At 37.0% G+C, this 24063-nt stretch overlaps 1 long non-coding RNA gene across 1 annotated transcript; it reads right to left on the reverse strand.

The window, feature by feature from the left end:
- Positions 1 to 2233: 2233 nt before the first annotated feature.
- On the reverse strand, positions 2234 to 15846 carry LOC138109114 (uncharacterized). Its single transcript, XR_011150280.1, has 4 exons — positions 15683 to 15846; positions 15119 to 15221; positions 14018 to 14065; positions 2234 to 2612 (listed from the first exon to the last, which is right to left on the reverse strand). It is a non-coding gene; the product is annotated as an uncharacterized lncRNA (long non-coding RNA).
- Between the last annotated feature and the right edge of the window lie 8217 nt (positions 15847 to 24063).

A 24063-nucleotide genomic window follows, 5' to 3' on the forward strand; every position in this document is an offset into this window, starting at 1 on the left:
TCCAGCTGCTCTTCTTTATTAACATATTCAAGGAGTTCTAGGAGATTAGCACAACAATATTTCCCTCTGCAGGAGCTGTGCTGATTGGCCCCTATTTGGTCATGGTCTCCCAAGTGTTTTGCTACTTTGTTTTAAATTATTATTTCAACTAATTCATAGTGTTCACTCATAAGACTTCCTGGTCTATTATTCCCCAAAACACCCAGAACCTCTTTGAATATCTAAGTGTTTAAAGGCCATTTCCATATTTGTTCTGGTGTTCTTCTGTGTGTTTATCAATTACCTGCAGGTAGTACTGTATCTTTTATGGTGGAATTTCCAAGTAATGGTTTGATGGTAAAACTAAAACTGATGAGGCAAGCTGTAAGCACCTAAGAATGTGTATTTTGGGTAGATGAGTAAAAGCAGCTTGTAATAGGAAGTGTTATCGCTACTGAATGTATCATCCTTACTCATCTTGTTCTTGGGAGTACTTTGGTACCTGGGCCCAAACTTCGGAGAGAACAAAGCAGCTGAGACAGAAACTCATACCTTAAATAAGGTTTGAAACAAAAAGCACTCAAAGAGCTGAAATACAAAATCCTTAGCAGGGCATTAAGGAAGCTTAGTCTGTCTTCTATACTCAGATGAACAGGTGACTTAACTGTGTTCAACAAATATGTCAAAGGAAAAGTGTTATTTCTCATCTTTAGAAATGGAGCCCAAAATGTCATGCAGAGGTGCTGATTATGATTGGCAGCAAAAGGGATATAAAGAAGAGTTAGTGGATGCTTTTTTAATCACAAGGCTTATTGGGCTGTGAAATACTTTGCCAATTGGTGGAATTTCACTCACTTGAAATCTTAAAGCCAAGAGCAAATTTCCTGGTAAAAGATATGTTGAGAAAGAAGTTAAAGGTTATACAGAAGTTACCAAGACAAATTGTTGGCATGTAAATCTATTTGTTATCACAAATATTATTAGTTACTACTTACAAGTATATGGCACATAGCTGATCAGTTCTGTCAGTGGGCTACATTCTCACTGGCTTGCTTTTTCTTAGCAGCTCAGCAACTCATTTTGGTTTCTTTAAATAGCTCAGCAAATCAGCAAATGGAGCCTGTCTGTGAGGTTTAACTTGATCTATATCGAGGCATCAGGACTTGGAGGAAGCCCCTCCAAGGGGGGTAGGCAGCTGGAAAGAGGAGAAGCTTTCAAGTGCTGAGAGGAGATAGTGGGACCAAGTATCCTGCTCTGAAGGTGAGGTCCTCACCAAATGTGTGTGGAGAGGATCCCGAGTAGCTTTGGGTGTGGCTGTGTATCTGCTGCCTTTGTCTACTCTACTTGACCTGTGTATATCCTCATGCCATCCCCTCATCACATCTGAAGGTGGAATATATCACAAAGAGGAGGAAAGAGCTGCTGAGCTCAGCACAGCATGTCCCCGTCTGTCCTCCCCCCCCAATATGTCATTTCACTATTAAGGTATGCATCCCCAGTCATAAATATCTGTATTAGACACTCACAGTGGTCTCCAGGGGCTATCAGGTTGACTCAGTTGAGACTGTAAAGTACACTTAAATCCCCACACCTCCAAGTGTTATGTGGATCTAAAATCTGAGAACTTGCCAAAAATTAAAATAGAAGTGTGTCAAAATGTAGAAAACTGGGTTCTGAATTATGAGGCAGCATTTGGAAAAGTGTTGGTCAGCCTCAACTGCAGCACAGGTATCAGAAAAGACATATCAAATTCTGAAAATTCGCTGACCTTGAAAGGAAAGTTGTCTCAAGTCAGCTCTCAGCTTGTCATTTTCACAAATAGTCTAATAAAGAAAAGAAGTTGATTGGCATGAAACTGACAAATTGTATATTCCTACCTTTGCTGTAGTCCTGAAGAACTGAAACATGGATTGTGGTTACCAGCTGTGCAAGACTACTTGGGTAATTGACCCAAATGGTTAACCTGAGAGCTACAGATTAATAAGCATTCTCAGTTTATAAATGGATTTTGGGTTTAGATTTACTGAGTAAAGTCTGAATTATTTATCCAGATCACAGCTGCATGATTCAAAATACTCTGCAGAACTAATGATGGCTAATTTTATTCTTTGTTTGCACCTGCCATTTGTTTCTAAAACCATAAGAAAAAGAAAAATATGTTTCAATAAATAATAATATCCTGAGGCCAGCCCACTTATGTTTGATTTTTCACTTACGCATGTACTTTTTCAGCCACTTTTTATTGATTTAGGATATGCTTAAAATACAGATTTGGTAGCTTCTACCCTGTCCATAAGCAAGTAAAATGCTGCAGCACTTTGTGACCATAATTCAAGTACATGTGTTGATGATACATTCTTAGAGTGACTAACTGGCAAAGTAGGACTAGACTTTGTTCTCCCCTCCACTGCCCTAAGCATTTGCTTAACTCCATCACAGTCTCCCTGTTTCAACTGAAGAAAATTTCTTTTTTATGAGAATACTTCTTTCAGAAAAGGTCTCAAAGTTCAATCTCAGTGAGGGTCTAAGCATCACAAGTTGACAGTCCACGATGATCTTCCTTGTAGTGTGTGAGTCTGGGAAGATGGCAGGCACACAGTACTCCAGTGGGATGCTGCTTTCTTTGTCCTGGTCTGCCTCCATTTCAAATAGACATAATGAGAAGAGAAAAAGAGGAAGCAAGTGCTTGTTGTCCATCAGAAATGCAAGTGAGACTGATATTTTCAGTCTTTCATGTGGGTGCAGTGTGCTCAGACGATTTTTTGGCACAGCCCTCAAGTTCCAGCCAGCTTTAGGATTGCAAATCATCATGCAAAACACCACGACTCTGAACCTGATTTTGACCTAATATTTCCAATGAAATAGAGCACCAGCATAAACCCCAGATTTTTGGCTAGGTAGTAACTCTGAGTCATATTTTGCACATGAAGAGTAGGTTAACTTGCCCACTTCTTTAGACAAGTTAGACCAATATCCTTATGTGGATTTAAGTCCCCATTGAGAATGATAGAAATAAAGTGTCTTAGTACCTGCATTGCAGCTACACTTTCAAATAACTTGGCTTTTCAGTTCACTAGCAGGTCCTGGGCCACTGATCACCAACACTGCTTGTGTGTGTTATTTTGCCCTTGCATTATTCCTTGGAACTAATTAAATATTTTTTCTTCAAGATCTAATTTGGGTGAAACATTAGAGAGCTTCCCTCAAGTGGCAGTTCACTGCAGGCCATGTAGACAAGCACTGGGTTTGCCTCATATCTTTTTACAAAACCTTGCAAATTTATCCAAGGCAATAAATCTAATGCCTGAGAACAGAAACACTGCCAGAAACATCACTTTAGTGAGCTGTGAAAGTTCTCGGGTTTAGGCACTTTAAAGTGAAAAACAGAGACAAAAAAAAGTTGTGTGCATGAAGGCCACCACTTGGAACCAAGAGGGTACATGGGATCATTGTCTAATCAGTGTCCCTGTTCTAGAAGGGGCTAAACCAGAGCAACGTGAAATGTACAGTCTGTCACTTAACCTGTGGCCAAGGGACCATTGGCCAAGAGAGATGACTACCAAGGTAGGTGCAGTTTTTGAGATGGTGCAACTTTGTCTTGGATCATTATCTTTGAAATGGGACTGTCACACTTTCCAAACTCACAGGAATGTGAGAACGGAAACACTGTGAAGTACACTTGTAAAAGCAAGTAAGTCCATTAGTCAAAGGTGGAGTGAAATATGAAAGATTTGTCCCTTTAGAGACAAATCATCTCCAATTTACCCACTGAACTTTTGGAACTTTATATTGTTAGAGTACAGAAAGCCCTTGGGTCAGGCTGTGCGTTTCCTAGCACAGTGTGATATTTGTGCTGGCACACATGGTTCTGTGGCACTGCTGCAGCCTGGGAAGCTGTTCAGGAGCACCTGCCCAAAGAGGAATGACATACAGTTAGGGACAAGGTGTGGCAGCAAGGCAGGAGGGTGCTACAGGAGATGTGCTCTTCTGAACCCTGAGGTCTGTGATTGCCTGAGCTGGCATGGAGTGAGAGCTAAGGCTGGGGTGTCAGAGGAGTTCTGCAACTGCAAGTGGTAAGGGTGTCACTCCTTTCTATGGAAATAGTTGCTGTCTAAATCTCAGTCCATGAAGTAAAGGCTGCTGTTATAGATGAGTTGCCCAGTGGAAACTAAATTAAACTACTCTGGAGATCGTAGGAATGAAAGATTTCATTTCCAAGGAAAAACTGATTTAAAAATGCTTATCCTACCCCTCTGTCCATCTATCATAAGTAATTCCAGCTGCCTATCACTGTCACTACCAGTCCTGTATTGGAAATCTCTTTATATCAACTCATCTCACATGATATTATCAAAGGGTTCAAAAGCAGATCCTAGGAGCAAAAAAAAAAAGCTCTTTGAGCTCTGCAATTACCTCTGATTTTAGCCAGATTAAAATTATAGAGAAGAGTTGAATTTTAATTATCTTGAAATTCTGGCATAAAGGCCTAATTATGATGTTTTTGTTTTGAATGCATTTCATAAGCAGGTGATATAAATAAATTCCTGAACAGAGGGCTCTGTAGAGGAGTAGACAATGGGAGCTTTGGCACTCCAAGCGTACTGATGGAGTGAGGCTTCACAGATGCATGATTTGTATTTTACTGTGGTCTCATTAAACACTTTTTGAATACATATAATATTAAAATATATTCCCTTAAGCAATAAGCAAAAGACAATTCATAAGGGATATACAAAGGAAAACTTTCTTTTTGATCAAAATTCAGTAATTAAAAAAATTTCTAGTAAGAATTACTATTAGGTGTTTTACTAGCTGCTACTGTCTTAATGTAGAAGCCAAAGGAATATACACTTGGGTGAGAAAGTACTTAAATTTTTCTTCTGTTTTTCCTTAAATATTTGCATTTAGATAGTACTCCTGTAATATGAGAAATTTTGCAGAAAACTAGAATTTCATACATTGCAAGGAAAAGGGAGATAGAAAGGTGCATCAAAGACAAGCACGAAGCAAGGGAAAAAAGAGAAAGATGGACTTATAAAAAAATTAGGAAGCAAAGCAGACACTAATAAGAGGGCACAGATATGGCAAAGGGAAAGTTTGAAGAAAATGAGACAAAAAGTCACATATTTTCAATGTCACATATTTTAATACACTGCAATGACATTGAAATACTTTGGTTTTTTTTCTATTCTTAAAAATATTGGAAAGGGGAGAGACATGGAGAGAATGAAAGAGCTTGTATTTCCTTTAATTCACTCTTTAAAGAAAATGAAATCTCAAACACTGGCATACTGTAGCCAGACTCCTGGCATTGCGGCACCTTGTTCATGATGCAAAAATGTTGTGGCTCATCCAGAGAATCATCTGAGTCTCCACCTGCCTGGGATTAGACCCAGGCAAAGGCCTGCAATATGTTTGCTCACCTTTTGGCAGTAAGAAATGCAGAGGACTGAAATACGACTTCTCTAAGCGTTTTCATTTCACATCACCCTCTGCAAAAGCATATTTTGCATGGCATTGGCAGATCTGCCAGCATCCCAGTTCTTTCTAGAAAGAATCTTCTCTAAACTGCAGCAGTAAATGCCTTAAAGATCAATTTGGGCTTTGTCTGCACCAAAGAGCTGCACCACTGCACTGGTGGCAGGGAAGCAGTTTAGAAATAAATGGGTCAAGCTTTAGTCAGCTGCTCACCGAAAAAAACCCCAACAAAAACCAGCAGGACATTTAAAAAGTCACCTCCTGTTCTTTTCTATCTAGAGGAGAATACAAGCCTCCTAACAGCAACAGCAGGCATTTCTTACATGCTTCAGTGCAAAGTCAACCAATTGGGCTTAAATGTCCTTTTTTTGCAAAGTGCATCAGTAACACGTATAAAGGCCCTTCCCTCTGGTGTGCTGTGAGCAGCAGCCTCTCTGCCAGAGCACCAGGAGCAGGCAGCTGAGGCAAGGTGGCACTGCAGGCAACAAGCTAAAGCTTCCCTGCCTGGTTCCACAGCAGGCACCACCAGCCCTCACAGCATGTTCCTGCCAGCTGAGTTGAAGCATAATACAGGACTTTTCCTGAATTACCTGGCATCAAAACTAGGGATGCTGTTAATCATTTTGCTATCCCCCTGTACCTATTCTACATCTTTTGTCTCAGCCCTCAGCACAGTGGCATCTGAGGACTGGGTGGCTGTAGCTGTTCAGCCCCAGCCATGCCAGAGAAACCAGTGTGGCCACAGCAGCTCACTACTGACCTTCTCCTAGAGATTATTCCTCCTCCTCCATCCCCCTCAACTCAGCCCCCATCACCTGACTCTGTTGCTCATTTAATCACTCCCTAACGTTTTTCTGTGAAGATGAGCCAGATTGGTTCACACTATTTAAATAGCAAGGCTTGCTCATCTGACTTGCTATAACCAAAATGGGTGAGGGAGAATGCCATAAGCGGATCCAAGGGGAATATTTGCTGGTAGAAGAGTTATAATGGACAAGCTGGGATCACTAAAAGCCTTCCCCTAACAGATATTTAACAAAGTACAGCTCTGCTGACATCTTATAGAGATATCAGGTACAGACTGAAGAGCAAGATACAGAACAAATGTGAAGAATGAGCTATTCTGCATTCTCTGAACCTGAATTAGAGAGGCTAAAGTATGTAGCCTGCTGATGGACAAGCTATGCCAAAGAGCACTATAAACTGCCTGAAACACTTATGTGAAATTGAGCTATTGTACAGTAATTTGAAGGCTAGAGTGCAGGAAGAAAGAGATTTTACATGTATTTATAAAATTTAAACGTTTGGACTAAGAATATTTTTTGGACAACGTAAGACCTTTTGAAAGGTGCTACCCTCCATTATTAGAAAATCGATTTTTTTGTATTTGTTTAAAAGATTAGTGTTTCTGGGTAGGAGAAGGAGCTAGAGAAGCCGCAAGGTATAGTCATCCCTTCCCTTTTTTCCCCTGTAATTCTGAAACAGAAAACTGATTATCATATATTCACTTTTTCTAAAGGCAGAGAGCAAGATGCAGCACAGGGAGTGAAAAAAAAAAATAGCACTAAAGCCTAAGGTTAGCCTAAGGTAATCCTAGAACTCTGACTAGCCATGGCACTGTGTGTTTTGATGAGGAGAATGCACACTGGTCAGAACTGACAGATTGGAGAGAGTGTATATATTGGGGCCTGCTTGACCTAAAACTTAAACTGGCATCAAATACCTCAGTTAGAAATTCTACCCCACCCACATACTTTATTACTATTAATTTTTCCCCTATCTATGGCACTTCAGTGCAGACTATCATAATTTAGTATTGAAATAGTTATGCATCAGAGGGATAGTCTCATTCCAATTTTTGTATTGGAGATGTAGGCAAATATGTCTCAATATAGAAGACATGCAGGTACACAACTGTGATACTCTTAACTCTGTCCCAACCCCTCATGAATGAGGACACCTTATTTTCTTCACACCCACCACCTACAAGACTAATAGCAAGAGGCAGTCTGAAAATCTTCTGTCTTCATAATTTTTGTACACGGTATTCCAATTCATTGATGCATGGCCATAGTTTGACCATGATCTCTCTCTCACCAAAACAGAAACAGCATTTAAAAATTGCTCAAAGCAATCAAAAAGCATCAAAACGGAACTGTTCTAGAGAGACAAAGTACATCAAAAGTACCTTCTGCCTCCACAGAAACCATTTTTCACCCTGGTTTACAACCACTTAGCTAGTTACCTGCCAATAGCCTTAGGAGAATTTAAGATGAATGCTCTTTTTTTTTTTTTTTTTTTTTTTTCAGAAAATCCATAGACTCAACAGTTTTTGATGTAGTAGTTTTGCCACAAAACCTTTCCATTTGGTGTAATCAATACAAGATCTGGCTTTCCCATATGATGTCCATGGATGTCATTTGTTTAGGCAATAAAGTCCAGCAATCTTATTACTATTTCGTTTTTGCAAATATGTGCTTGTTTCTCCTTTAGTTTGGGAAAGACAATGAAATACGTCTGGCACTGTTTGGTTTCTCTTTAACCAAGGAGCATCTCTTTTCGTGACTCAGTGGGACTTGAAAAGAGGAGGTTTAAGCCAACAGTAGTGTCCCTGCTAGCCAAGGATCAAAAAAACTATATGGTGAAACAGTTTCAGACTCTAGCTTGCAAACATACTTCTGTTAAATGAAAGAAGATAGAGATACAGCTCAAATAAGAATGAGAAGCAATCATTGTAATCAAGCCTACTTCAGGCATCACCTCAAATAACACTGCAAGACTGGTAATACTGTGTGAGAGTTAGCACAGACCATTTCCCAGTATTCTGGAATGAGTCTCATACAAAATCACAGTTGTAAAAAGCATTAACTTTTGAGCCCACATTTTTCTCCTGACATTTGTTTTATAACCGCAGGGTATAAACTAGGAATGTTTGCTGTCATCATTTTGGATTTTGCAGTTTCTTTGCGTGCAGTTTGAAAGGTAGCGGACACATAGATTATGATGAAAGAGTTGTTAGACCAGTTCCAAGATGATGTAGAGCCAGGTTATAACCCCTAAACATGCCCTTGATGAGCCATCACTCACTCCAATCAAAGGGAATACTCACACAAATGCTAACTTTTCACCATTATCTGTAAGCATCGAATTGCGGCTCTATTTGCTTCACCGATGTGAAAGACATTAGATTTTTCTCCTTCCTTTTCCCTTTATTTTTTGTAGCAAATGCATCAGAGCGCATCCGGTGAAAATATTCAGGATAACAGAATGCAGATCAGTTTGGTTTTACAGGTTCCCTTTGGCTCTATTTGTTCCCTCCAGAGCTGATCTGTGGCTGTCAAGGTTGGAGTGCCACAGTGACAACTTTTTAATGATCTGAGGCATATGGCCAAATAGTTCCTTTTTGACTTCCATCCAACACAAAATATAGTATTAAATTTACCAACTCTTGTATCATGCTGCTGACATATCTAGAGGGTGATTAATTGTGCCACCGGCGTCTGTGTAGAATTCTATTCTTGAAAAAATGAGCTTTTAAAATCTATTTAATAACTATAATTATGAGTGAGGACAAAGACCCATAACTGTAAATGGGTTCTCTGTGTTTCTTATTTAAGTACCTGCCAACAAGTGAAAGATGGAAAGCCAAAGAGCATTTTGTACCAGCAAGCAGAATGCAGCAACTTTTCAGTATAAATTCTATCTTCTGTGAGCAGTTTTGTCTAGTAAGAACCAATGAATCTATTAATCTGTTCTGCAAGACAATGGACAGCAACAACCTGTCAGCTTTATGAGATCCATCAACATCTTTCTGTATCTTTCTGAAGAAGGCCTATATGCCCTCTGCAGGCTCTGTATGACAGAGTAGCACCATTAACACTGTCATTGCTGCTGTTACAGAGCTTCCTTACTCTGGGTTTCTAACAGTTGTTTCATGAAGTCACATCACATTGGGTTAAAATTTAGCAGACCGATTCTTTTTCTCTCAGTGAGGGATTTTGACTTTACGTTGTTTTTTGGTTGTTTTTTTTTTTTTTTTAAGCTATATTTGAAACAAAACCAGAAAAATAATTCTAAATTTGAATTTATATAGTTATAAAAAAAGAAAAATATAGAGATATTTGTATTCCTAGCTTTAAAGGGAAAAGCATATAAACCAACAGATAACAGTGGCAGAGCTATTGATATCTTGACACTGATACATTCCTTGTGTTGCATTTATATTGATTTAAAGAATGAGAAAAGAGAGGTATAAATTTATGGGGACATTTTGGATGAAATTTTGCATTCATTTATTAAGTGAAATTTTATAGAGTACTAAACCATTGACCCTATCACTTGGTCTTACAGATTTATTGGTGAATCTCAAGCCTACTGAAGTCAATAAGGGCCTTTTTAACAATAGACTTCAAATCAGGACCTTGTTGCCTGACTCTTCACTCACATTAAGCAATTTTATAGAAATATTACATCAGTGTAAAGCTATGAAGAAAGCAAATCTATTCCCAGCCTTCAGGGGAGAAAAAAAGCACATCTAGGAATTTAAAAATACATAGCTGTGTGTATTTATGTTCCAGACTTTGCTTTGGTTCTAGCAGGAAGAGTTCAGAAAGCAGGTAGCGAAGGGAGGGTTAAAGGGCTGTAGGAGGAATAATAAAGAAGCTAGCTAATTGCCCACAAGATTTAACATGGGAAAAGTGCAAGCTAATATACCTCAGGGAAATAATGATCTGCAGCACAAATATTTAGCTAGAAGGGAGAACTTGGATGTTTTTGGGGTTGAAAAAGTCAGAGTGACTAGAAGAACCAAAGAAGCTCATTTTAAACAGCAAGTTCTCCCACAGTAAGATATATATTTAAAATTGTTCAATCTTCTTTGAGCACTCATGATCATACAGATATAGAGGTGCTATATAAAGTATAAATATTCCACGGAGGAATGGAGTTAAGCAATCTCTATGTAAAGTACATCTACACTTTTCTCCTCACATTATTTGTGAATATACTAGTGAATATAGTGCATGCTATTTTTAAATCTCAAGACCATCCAAATTATAGCAATATAACTTTCAAGTATAGACTTAACCTGTAGATACAAGTCAAGTAGACAAATCTACAGTATGTCAGTAATAAGGCAAATGCAACTGTAACTTTTGTGAATTTTTTAAACTCCCAAGATATTTATTTATAAGCTCTGCATTATAAAAATTTTGTCACTAAGTTGCTGGCATTTCAGAGACAAGTAACAAGATACCAGTAACGTGGATGACTGACCTGTGAAGAAAGAACTAAGTAGGTATGGTCATGGTATTTTACTCCCTAGCTAATGGGGTTTGCAAGTTGGTGTACTGGTGTAGTTTAAAGATGTAGGTTGAGCGGGAATTGAAACAGAAATTTCTTGTTGTCACTTCTCCAGGAAGAAGGTAAAAAGGCATGCAGTATTGTAATCACAAAGTAAGTATCTTTTGTGTACTGAGATACAGAAGTGTAGAAAAGATATGTGGACATTCTGCCAATATTTGAAAAACAGTTAGAAGAAAAGAAGATTTATTTTAGGTAGTAGACTCCATAATTGTGGTTGTTCACAAGATAATTCAGGCAAATGTTTCACCTCAGTATTAGGCAATAATCCTGACAATGCCCTCCACAAGAAATGATTAAAAACTCCACTATTTGCCTTTAAAACTAAGCCTAAAGTGAGACTTGAATGCAATTGTGTGTTGTAAGGATAAGGAAAACATGACAAATGCCACTTTTCCCATTGCATATCTCAGTCAAGAGTATGGGACCACTGAGTAACTGATGTTTCCTATCTTCATGTCAGATTTGTTCAATCTATACTGACAAAGAGGCTTTACAAATGGCAGTGGGTACTAGCCACAGGAAAGGAATTGTGGTATGGGTCTGATGCACATATTTGCCTATGCTGAGACACCAAGTTATGTCAAGGCTGAGTGTAAATTTCCAGGATTTCTGAGTTTTCTGAGGGGTCGAAAGAAGTCAAGTCATGTTGCCAACAGGAGCCTACTGAGGAGGCTGATAGCTCCCACAGTGCTCCATTCCAGCTGGCTTTCTCTATAGACTGCAGGCACTTGGGGTAACTGGATTCAACTGAATGTCCCAGATAGGAGTTGAAAATTAATGAGTTCAGGACAAAGTGTATGTACTGCTCTGTTGTGGCATGTCCTTCACTCTCCTTATCCTCCCCTTTGTTGTTATCCTTTGTTGAATATTATCTCAAACTAAATGTGCCACTGAAATCATAACTTTATGTCCTGTTGACCTCTGGCAAAGACTTACTTGCACAGCACCCAGTATAATAGGAGTTCACCTGATTGGGTCCCACAGGCTTTACCTTCATACAAATAATAATTGGTGTCATTAGGATAAATGAATTTTAGGCATCCGAGAAAATTATTTCCAAAGAAAGAAAGAAAAACAGAAAACAAGTACTATGTTATTAAGCTTATTTGGCAAGGATATGCAAGATAAAGAAAATTAAAATGGCATTGAGGGTGGGAAAAAGAAAAAACAGAGTAAAATACAAAAATCACTTTCAAAGAGGGAGAGGTATGAGATGAGTTTAAAATTTAGTGGTCACAGAAGAAGGAACACCACAATGTGTCACATTAATAAGCATTGTAAGTAGGAATATTGATTAACTCAAGAATGACTTATTATAATATAAATGACAGGACCTAATGGAAGCAAAGTGACAAGGTATGAAATGTGTATTAGAGAAAGCAAAATGAAAGCTAAATTCCTGTGGGACAAGTAAACCTTTAGAAAAAATTGTACCAGGTTTGTTAAAAACTGGGTTTGGAAGTTTGTAACTTAGAGGGGACAAGGAAAGGAAACAGAATCTGGGCACAAAGCAAGATGGTTGGTATGTTGCAACTGAGCCTAGGGAAAAAAGTACAAAAAAAGTGCTATTAAAAGGAAAAATAACATGGGAGAATTCATATATAAACTGAAGGAAGAGAGAATCAAAAGTATTTTTTTCTGTACATAACCCCATACTTAGGTCAAACAGCACTGGTAATTATTGCCCCTCCATAAGCCTAAATCACACCAGCATGATTTCAAAGGATTCGTCCTCAAGATTAAGAAAATGCACACCTCTTCCTACCACCACCGAGAAAGAAAATGGACAATTTTATCCAAATGTGCTTAAGTACATACAATTTGATAGATGTTTACCAAAAGGTTACTACAAATACTCTCTGTGACACAGAAGTCTTTGTATACCAAAACAATCATGACTGCAAAATATGTTCTAGTAAGAAATTACTGCCTGTATTAAGGAAATAAAAGGAGTTTATATTAGCGTGGAAACATATCGCTTTCCTGTTTCTGCAAAATTACTGGTTTCAATTAAATTGCAAAATACCCAGAAGTTTTTTATTCCTTAATTCCAGATATTATTTTAATACTGCAAATATAAATTGACCAGATCACTGCTGCAATGATAGCTTCAGAAAAGATATCAGGAAGCCTTACCAAAACCAGTGCATTTGCATGCTTACCACAAAACTAGTCAGGGCAGAGAATATATACTGCATTACAAGATATGCTATGCCTCATGAAATGAGCACAAATGAAGTGGGACAGGGAGAAGAAAATGATGAAATGGTGGAACTGAGGAGATGTATTCAGACAGAAGAGTGACTGCAAATGAAGCTGCAAACCTAGGGCTCAGCAGTGTGAAATGAATGTGTAGGTTAAATTATTTTGTTGGCAGTACCCTGAAAACTAAGAGCAGACATTTTGAATCTGGCATATTCAAGACTTTTGTTATAAAAGCTGGATATCATTGAGGTGGACTATAAAGAAATGCATAGAGGGCAATAAAGAAGAAAATATGCTATTAATATCAGCTAGAAGGATTAATAACATAATGGGACCAATGAGAAAGTAATTTTATACTTGATATAGTATTATTATTTTCTTTAGCCTTATGCTTTTGGACTATGTATGCCAGGTGTTTGAAATGCTTTTTTTATATACCATGTTATGTGAGCAGATTACAGAATGCCTGGACAGGCATTTGTGACATATGGCTTACCACTTCTGGTCAATGAAAATCGGAAGACAGTTGCACTGATTCAATTTTTTGTGTATTTTTAGTAAACTTAGATACTCTGTTAGAAAACTCTGATACGTTCTGGTATGAATAAAATGCTGCCATCACTAACCTGGCAGTCAAGTGAAATTTTTGAGAGCAAGCACACCATTTACAGAGTTAACGTAAACCACTCAGAGTGTGGCACTAAAACATGACATCCAGAAGGTGATCAATTTAGTATATTATAAAAGTGTGTTACCTCTACAGCAGAACTTGTCCCAGCTAAATAATTGGTTTTTTAAGAAGCATGATTAGGACAAAAGTGCAAAAAAATTTAAGAACAACAGAGATGATTCAGAAATCAGAGACAGAGCATGTCAGAGAGGAGATTGCAGCTCAAAAGACAGAACATGAAAATCCTGAGCTATGACTAATGAGGGCAAACATAAAGGCAGCAAAAATAAATTTAAAACCAATTTTTGAAATTGTCATTACCTCACAATTCAGAGAAGTCTTTCAGCTGACAATAGTCCTCCATAAAGCCTGTAAGAAGTTCATTCAATGCCAAGGGTGTTGAGGGTAAAAAGGACAGAAAAATCTAAAATTAGAGATAGCAGGAGGAGGATTAAAGAGATTAATATGAGGGAAATTGTACAAGCTAGATGAAAAATAATAGGAAAAAATTATCCAAAGTCAAGAATTTTTAAATATTCCACACTGCAAGTGCACAGAAGTTATTGGCATTTAGCCTGTAATTGAGGAAACTAGAATTCCCACCAAAAACCTCAACAAAGTATTCAAGCGTTATGTTTGGAGAAAGAATTAATTTCAAAAATACACAGCAGTTCTCAAAGGATTTCAGCTGTTGTCATAACCAAATATGTGTGATCTAAACAGAAGGAAAAAAATACCATGTCTTCTTGTTTTTGATTAGTGTCCCAGGTAGGGGGAAGTATTAATTAGTCCACGATGCTGATGTGATACTGGAAATTATAAGATGAATGGTAAAAGTTTAATGGAGGTTTAATAAAGGAAAGTAGATTTATGAATGGTATCTCAGAGTGGAAGTATTCTGCAGCTGATACTCAATGATTAATATATCCTACAGTCAAAGTGGGGCATTATGCTAAATAAATATTCCTCTGGTTATACAATGAAAGAGAAATTTTAAGGTTTAATTAATTAGAAAGAGTATTTGCCTGGCAACCAGAAGTACTTTTCACAGTGAATTTAAGGGTAAGTCGGGTCTGAAAGCTGAGAATAAAATCTGAGTGATTTTCCCAGGATTCAGATAGCAAACTTCAATTAACATTAACAAGATCTACTTCGTTAGACCAAAACACAGTTTTAAGAGGTGAATTTTAAATCCTGACACAGACTTCTGCAATGGGACAAACTAGGATTGTAAGGAGTAATCAGTTTAAGAGAGCAATTAAGGTGTTAAATTTGGAAGGGATAAGCGCTCATGAGGATTCAGCTCTCATTTTTTTAGGGCCACAGACAACTGGTGAGTTACACACACACACACCCCCCTAAGCAAATTACCTTCATAGACTTAGAATACATCCACATAGAATATAATTGTTGGACAAATACCTGTCCCTCTTCATGCTCCCCAGGTCGACATTTTACTGAGACTCCACATCCTTACAGCTGAATTGATTTCCTCACTGAAGCCAATGGGCAATTTTCTATTCTTCTAACAGAAGAGAGACATTTATGTAGTCTGTGATATCTGGAGACAAAGTACATCTTCCCTATCAACATCTTTCTTCACTCACTTATACCTTACCCATTTGCCCTGAAGAATTCCACTCTCAGAAGTCCCTCATGCCTCCCTTGCTCTTTTCTGTACATTCAACATTTCTTCCTTCCTTAGAATTGTCTCTATCTGCTTGTGTCCCCTCTGACCTCCAAACCTTTTAACTCATCCTTCCTCCTGAAAGTGAGACAATCTTTTCTTCCTGTTCAAATATTTTCACTTGGTCCTAAAAAGTCATCATGAATCCCAGCTTCACTCATATTATACTCCCTTCCTGCTATAATTTCTGGCTTTCATTTTAATCCTTCTATTCCCTCTGTGTGCCATGTACCCTAAAGTCCCATGAAATCAACTCTTGTCTCTTCCTGTGTCCTCCCACTCCATCATCATCCACCCACTTCTGTAACTTTGTTTGCCAGGACTCAAGTTCTTCCTCTCCCCTCTTTGGGAAGTCATTCTCTCTCTTCATGCTTCCTGGTCCCACTGCTTCTTCCTCAGTGGGGCTTCCTTGTCTGTAACCTCCTTCTTGCAGCTGTCATCCACATGAGGTCTGCCTCATCGACATCTGACAAGATGCACCAGCTGCCCCTCTGCTTTCTTCAGTTTCTTCACTGCCAACAGGTGCTTCACCTGTGCAGTTTATCACTGCCTCTCATACTCACTAGGACTCCCAGCAGCTGTCACGTATCATGGAGAACTAAGAGCTGTTTCTGCATGCTGGCATCTTTCTGCTCCTCAACAACTCCATACCCTACCTCCTAGGCCAGGCTGCTTCCATTTTACACTGCGGTGGAAAAACGATTTATCCTGGGTTAAGAATTAAGGTTTTCACAGTAAAATATCAAACTGTAGAGCGTAAGAGAGTGACTCAGACATGCAGATAGTAAAAAGTGCATGTTTTGCTAAACCATTTTTTCTCTGATACTATGTTTGAAAAAACAGAAAAGTTATTGATAATAATACCTCATTGTCTTCAGGATATTTTGCAGGTCTACGTATCTTTGATTACAAGACAGAACATTTTTTCTAATTTGTAGTAGCATAGAGCAAAAGATTTGTTTCTGCTCTGTGTGGTTTTAAAAGTGACCCCAACTCATTGGTTATTCAGTTAATTTAAAAGGTTGATTTATCCTAGTAACTTCACTATAATGTAAAATGTCTTTTGAGAGACAGTCCACTGAACCCAGCCCCAGTGGGAGGCCTCCAGCCCTGTTACAGCAATGATTTCTGTGTATGTCTCTTCCCAGCTGGAGTACTTATGAAACTAAAGTTCCCTCTAAAACAGTTCAGAGGGTAAAACTTTGAAAATCTTGGCATTTGTTAAGGATTTGTTTTTTTGAATGAACTGCTCATATCTTTATTCTACTTCTCTCATAGTTTCTCCAGTCATAGCTTTTATTCAGCTTAATGTGGTACTACAGGGGACTTTGTCAACTCAAGACGTGTAACACCTCAGCAGCCATGCAGTAAGACTTAAACCTTGTTCTGAGTTTTCTTCTGGTTCCATCTTTCACTGAAAATTTGGGGAATTTTATTGGGAGTCTTACCATAACTAGTTTTCAGCATTCCCTTGGCAACTCCATCTTTGCCTGCTGCTTTCCCAGGTTTAACTAGAAGATAAAATGCCTAGCTCTGAGCGTCAAATTTCTCTGTCAATATCAATAATTTCTTGAAGTGAGGTTCCATTTAACATTTCTAAAGGTAGTCTGTCCATCTTTTTCCTTGACTCTTTTTCCATTTTAAAAACTTTGAATGTTAGTGCTTAAAAAAAAAGTCCCCAAGTTGGAATGAATGTTTCTTGTTTATATATTCAAAATCTAAACAGGGAAGTTACCTTTTTTTTTTTTTTGCCATGGCCTGAAGTTACATCTACATTTTCTTTAATCACACTTAAATCCTCCACAAGTTGTTAAAACATTTGTAAGAACTACATGTCGTTCACAAGAAATGATGAAATTTTTGTTTCTAGAACAATCAAGAATCCTACTCCCTATCACTATACAATAGTAATCACTGTAATTTACTATGTTGGATACCTAGATATATATGTATAAATGTAGTTCAGACCATGGTCCCTATCTGTATGACATTAAAATTGGACTGAAGTGTGAGAAAATTAACTTTGCTTGCCTGCGTACATGAAGAAAGGACAATTTTCAGTGCTGTCAGTGCTATCAGTATAAAACTTATTATGGGTAATAACATTATTGTAAAATAGATCTTTAAAAATAAAGATGATGTAATATTTGTGTACACCACAGAATAAAACATGCTTTAAATGAAATAGACTAATTTTATTGATGGTGTCAAAGAAATGTAAGTCTTTCTTGATGAAAAATCTAAATAGAGCCCCGGTAATGGTCAGCAGTACATCCTGAAATTTAGTATGTCATACAAAAATCTGTGCTACTTTTTATAGGAATTTGAATGCATCAACTAGATCCCTTGGCATAGTATATGTATAAATCACAACTATTAAGTTGCTTTTAATAAAATGCAGCCAGTGATCTATGTCAGCATTGTAAAATCTAGAAATATAGTTGTAAACCTAAGACTATGCTTCTAAGTCATGTTATCAAGTCTCTTTCTCGTCTGCATGTGTCTACAAAGGACTGCTCCAAGATTGATTTATACTTTTTTCCTGTTTCTTGGCCTAGAACAGATCCTAAATGTTACTGAACCTCATTTTTGTATTTACTGAATCTAAGCAACCTGGTAAGCATGATCTGAAGGTAGTCCTTCTCATATAACCATACACACACACATTAGCACACATACTAATGATAAGCCACACATACTAATGATGATGACTTAAAATACTTGGAAGGTAAAAGCTCCTGACACTTGAATAATGCTAGCTCAGGTTAGACTGGACGTTCAGCAGAAAGTGCAAAATTTGCTCTATACTAATTTCTTTACCTGTATAATAACAATATACTCTGTTGATCACATACCAGGCTAAAATACAATTTGCTCGTACTGGAGACAAAACCCATGAAAGAAAATCGTCTTAGCTACACAGGTTGTTCAAAATGAAAACCCAGACATCTCACTGGTATAGTACAATTAAAGCATATTTGCCTTTACAAAAACAATATCTACTGTGTTCTAGTAGAAAAGTGAATGCCAGCTAACAATCTAAAAGCAATCAACAATAAACTTAAATTATAGTAAAAGTCAATTAGTATGCCAATTAGTCTGTATTGCAAGGAACTTACATGAAAAACCTTATTTTTCACTGTCATACAAGGTGTTGAGGAATGAACTCTGTCATTTAGAATTCACTAATAATTATAAAGGGGAGTTTGACAGATTATGATGTGACTCCATAAAGTAGTAATGCAAAATAGCTACTCACCAAATGGTAAAAGCTTTTATACTTCAGCATCTTTTAAAAGGGTATACATGGTAATAGAAACTCACTTTGCAAAAAGACAAATAAATCTGGGGATGCATATGCTTTGTGTCAGTTTCATGTGGTTCCTAAACAAGATTTTTACTGAAAATGTTCTCAGTGCAAAAGATAATAACATGGAGAAAAACACATTCATCAAGTACAACACACAAAAACCAAGACCAATACTTTATTCTTTTGGGAATGGCACAAGAAAGTTAATAATCTGTTCAAAGCCACAGAGTTCACTATCCAAGGGTGTAAAAGGTACTGTAAAGGCAAAAACTACTTTAAGCAAATACCAAATGCATGAAGAGACCACACAATTCACTTCATAGCAGAGGATAATCAGTTTTTTGGCTTGAGTTTAATTTCAAAACAGAAGCATCTGACTTCTAAAAGAGCTGGACATCCAGTGTTCAGCCGACATGTTTGTTTCCATTTGCTTCTTCTAGCCCTGGGCTGGGATTTTGTAAGGCCTGCACATGGGTAAATTGCAATCTACTGCTTATTTTTGGCTGAATTCTTCATTTGGCTTTTGTCCTACAAAAAGCATAAGCAGCCTTTGTGGAAGGATCGTGAAAACATCTAATTATTTATCTCCATGTAATGATAGTATGAACTAATATTACATACAAACTATTTTCACTTACATGAGTAGGAACTCCTATGGTCCCAAATAACCAGTTTTACCAAATGAATCTCGAGAAACCCAATTCTGGCTGAAAAGATTTGTGCCTGGAAATTGGTTTTACTCAAAGTAAACATCAGATCTGACTCTTTATCTTCCTTGAGTCCATAATGTCATCTGACCTTTCTTCCTACTTTGAGTTTTGGTACAACTACCTTTAGTTTAATCCTTCCATGAATCATACCTTTTTTTTTCTGTAATAATTTTAATAATTTTTAAAATTTTATTTTTATTAAATGACTCTTTGCTTTTCATCAGGGAAACTGATAAAGGAAAATACCAACAGAGTAGGGGAAATGAAAGCAGAAAGACAAAACTAAGGACATGATCAGTGATGTAGAATTCTAGCCAACTAAAGAATGCCAGAAAAAAAGTTGAGAGTTCTAGAAAAGGTCCAGCCTTGGAAGAATTGTTTAATGTCTGATGCTTTTGGAAGACTACACCTTTTCTCCATATATTTATTTAAATAATTTCCTTGGAAATACTTGCCACCTCAGTCCATGCTGTATTGTTGACAATGAAGGATGCAGTGCTTATGTACATTTTTAATGTTTTATTTGAAGTACATGAGTTTTTGAGCCATATTTATGAGAACTAGCTTTCAAAACATGCAAAGTGGCTGAGAAACCTCAAATACAACCCATGGCCTCAGGATTTGCTCCTGTCACAACCATGTTGGAGCAAGAACAGAAAACCAGTGTGGTGCTTGTTATAACATACCCTGGGTTTGTGGTATGTTCAATATTTTATAAGGATGAATAGTGGGTTCAAAGTAGACAAACAAATTACCATGTAAGCTAATGGTCCCTTGTGTTTCTGTTGCGTGTAGTTACGTGGGAAAAAAAGCCCACATAATTCAGTGCTTTGGATGTTTTTAACTGTAAAGAAGGCATCTTTAAGAAGATAACATGTGAATGCATGTTGCAGTTTTCCCTTCCAAACCTTCCAGAAGTGTTTGGGAAGGGTGCAACTTGAAAAAGAAAAACCACAAACAAACCCCACTTAATAATTCTTTATTCCATGAGAGCATGCTAGTAGGGCAGCCCTCATATTTTGCTTTCAACACTTGCCCACTGCTAGCACAGGAGTGTTTTCTTCAGACATTCCCATATAAATTTGAATTTGCCCTCAAGATCATCTGATTTATGTGGAACACTTCAAAAACTCCCTCAGAGTCACTATATACAAGGACTCGGGGAAGAATCTGGGAAGGGTATCTTCAAGAAAAGATGCCTCAGAATGATAGTACTGACTTTGGTAGTCAAATATAACCTAGTGGTACTGCCAGGATATATGAATTCTAGTCATAATTTGAGATTGAATACATGTTTCAAGACCTGCAACAGAAGAATGCTCTGATAAGGAATGTCTTACTATATTGCCAGTGTTTAGTTGCATGAAGATAGTATTTGCTGCCAAATGTTCTTGAATTCTTTTCCTGGTGTACATTTTCCAATGCATTTCTAATGCGATCACTTATTATTTAGTTCTCTGTCTATTTGATGAAAGCATAAATTAAGATAAAGTGCATCAAGGTTACTGATGCTTTCTGATAATAAACTAAAACTGTTGATTAAGCAGATGATGAGTTTAAGTCAACATTCTTTGTATTAAAATGCTTGATGTAGATTTATGAACTAACCTCACAAAAGTTTCACAAGTATAAAATAAATTTAAATTATAATAAGGAATATTTTACTTTAGCATAATTTAGTATCTACAGTTTTAATATAAAAAGTCATTTAAGTAAGAAAGGACATAATTAAGCCCTATCAATATACTGAACTGTTTATTTTTCAGATTAAAACATCAGAAGTATTCTTGGTCTTTCATCTTGGTTAGGCAGGGTATTTGTTTTGGATTTTCATGGGTATTTAATATACGTTATCTGTTTGAATTAGTCTCCATAATTTTTTTTCATTTTTAAAGAACAATCTAAGAAATAAGTTTTGCCATTTCTATGACATTTTCGGGTAGAAAAAATTCTCCTGTTCTTCCCTTCTTGAGACATGAAATAAGAGGGTTTTTTTATATAATGACGCAGTTATTTTATGCTTCTTTTACTGCTTCCTATCTTCCTTCACCAAAGTGTTTCTACCACCTTTTTTTCCAGGCTGCTCTTTAGGCCAGGTGAGATAATTGTCTATGCTGCTTCAGCTTACCACTTCCTTTTCTGGTGACAAGGCCTTTCCATATTGTCCTTCATATGGCTTCATACAAAACGCCCCATTCCTCTTTTCTGAACCCAGACTGAATTCTGGTGATTATATGGCACCATGTGGATGAGAAACGTTGCCCTTGGGTTTCACTACAGAGCTTTTTCAGGATGGGCTATCAAATGCTTCTTCTCAAGGCAGTATCCCTGCTGGTCTGGGTTCCTTTTAAATTCAGTTTCTTTCTGAGAAACATATTCAATTAAACACTATTTAAAAGGTACTTTCAAGTTATGGATTTCATGCAACTCCAAATTAGCAAACATCAACAATGAAAATTATTCCTTTTCTTTTGGTAAACCTTTCTCCTCATACTTTGCATTCAGCCCATAGCGTACCAAGATTAGCTCATTACAGCCAAGGGAAAGAGCAAAGGAAAAAGGAAAGGTTTGAATGTATCCAAGAACTGTTCAATATTCTCAGCAGTCACCAAAATGACATTAAAAAGAATAACATGCTTTCCATCATAACAAAATCTAAGGTTATTCAGTGATGTTTAAAATAAAAATAATACAGAATTATTTTACTATTAAACTGAAAAGCTTGCAGCTGACAACAGTTCATTTTTTTTGAATTATTGTGTTAAGATCCTGCAAATCTACTTGTAATGCTAAATAAGAATGATCCATGGATTAAAAATCAGTGAGAAGCTTTACATAACACAGCAAATAAAATACAATAGGAACCTCACACTTCAGATACAGGATGAGTATAATCTCCACAACAGACAAGATGGGCAAGATCTACACAGGCTAAGAGAAATTAATCAAACTGTACTGCAACGCTAGGTCTGAAATCTGGAAATGCTTTGAAAAGTCAATAAAGGAAGCCTTGTCCCCAGCAGGAGTAAATCCATCAGATACGTCCACTTACATCAGCTGAAGATCTGCCCCAATGTTTGTAAAATTAATGGACTACACTATATTGCTTTCATTTTTCTGCTGGTAAGCTGGAAAGGTGATTAGTACACAGCTGCATCCTCAAAAGTATTGTCTAATAGAACTGGGTTTTTCCTGTAGCCATGTGTGAAAACATACAGAAAGAAGCTAAGAACCAGAGGGATGGATTATCCACCAGGGCCAAATAAGTTTAAACTACTGCTTTCCCAGTTTGGGGAAAAAACCAACACACAGTTGACTGAAACAACCCAGGAAAGTAAAATGAAAGCAAACATGGGAGGTGGAAGAGGAAAGACCTTGTTCTCTTTGATATAAGAACCCATATTTCTTAAAACTTTTAACTAATGCAACATTTTCTACTTTATAAATCAGAAAAGTAAAGGATTTGAATATAAAAATACAGCAAAAACAACACTAAATAAATAAATAAATAGGTTTCAGGGATAGAAATAATTATGGACTTGTACATAACAGTGAGGATTTTTGGTTTTGGTTTAGTGAAGTATAGCTCTTTTTAGTTAATTTTATTTTTTCTCAATGCACTGAAATGCACCAAACCAAGGAATTCTAAAGGAAGCCTATTAATGTGAAAACAGAGAAAAACATTGTTAACTCCAACTTAGTTCAGAGGTGAGCAATTCCTATCAAAGCAGCAACAGTAAGGCCTTATCTCATAATTAAAATGATTGAGTAGGAAACATCAGGGGAATAGTCTAAATACGGCTAGTTAACAAAAGCAAAGTAAAAAATAGTGTGGCTATTAACTGGATAAATCGGTACAGAAAGTAACCCAACCCTTTGAGTCAAATTTTGAGTTGCTGACCAGCTGAATTTGGTATGTTTACAATGCTGAAAATCATACTTTTTGAAATTAAAAGTGTGGAAAATAGACTTGTGTCTTCTTCGTGAAACCTATATTACGTAGAATCAGTGTTCTTAGTTAAAATGAAAATACAAATGAGATTATCAAAGAAGCTGAAGAGAATTAAGGTCACCAACTCCTGTTAAATTTTATTAGGATTTAGGGCTCTAATTCCCTCATGCTTTGTCAATCTCAAACTAAATATTTACCTCCTCTCTGCATCTTGTGCCCTTTCTGCATTATTTACCACATTCAGAGATACCATTGCTCTCTGGAGCATACTGTGATTGTGTAGTATGTTCTCAACCATTTTATCTGCTTATGCCAAGAAGAGTTCGCCAAAATGTGAAGATATATGAACCGGTTCTTGTATAAGAAATGAAACTGAGTTGAAGAATCAGGACTTTAAATATTGATCCTGTTATTTACAACCTATGTATGTTCCACCTGATGTTAGATGTTCGCCTCTTTACAAATTATATTGACAGCTCTTTGAATTTATTCTGCATAACTAGTGTCTTCTACACTCTCAAGTTTGGTAGAATCTACCCAACAAACAGCAAAACAAGGCAATCTTCACCTATGATCTGTTCTCCCGATAATGTTTTTCATTGAGTACTTTAGCATCTCTTTCCTGAGAACCAGGATGCATTTAAGCCAAATGATTTATTATTCCCCCAAATGTACCTTCCTATTAACTGATCAAACATTTTTTAACTT

This window comes from Aphelocoma coerulescens, chromosome 4 (genome assembly GCF_041296385.1).
Source record: "Aphelocoma coerulescens isolate FSJ_1873_10779 chromosome 4, UR_Acoe_1.0, whole genome shotgun sequence".
Classification (NCBI taxonomy): Eukaryota; Metazoa; Chordata; class Aves; order Passeriformes; family Corvidae; genus Aphelocoma; species Aphelocoma coerulescens.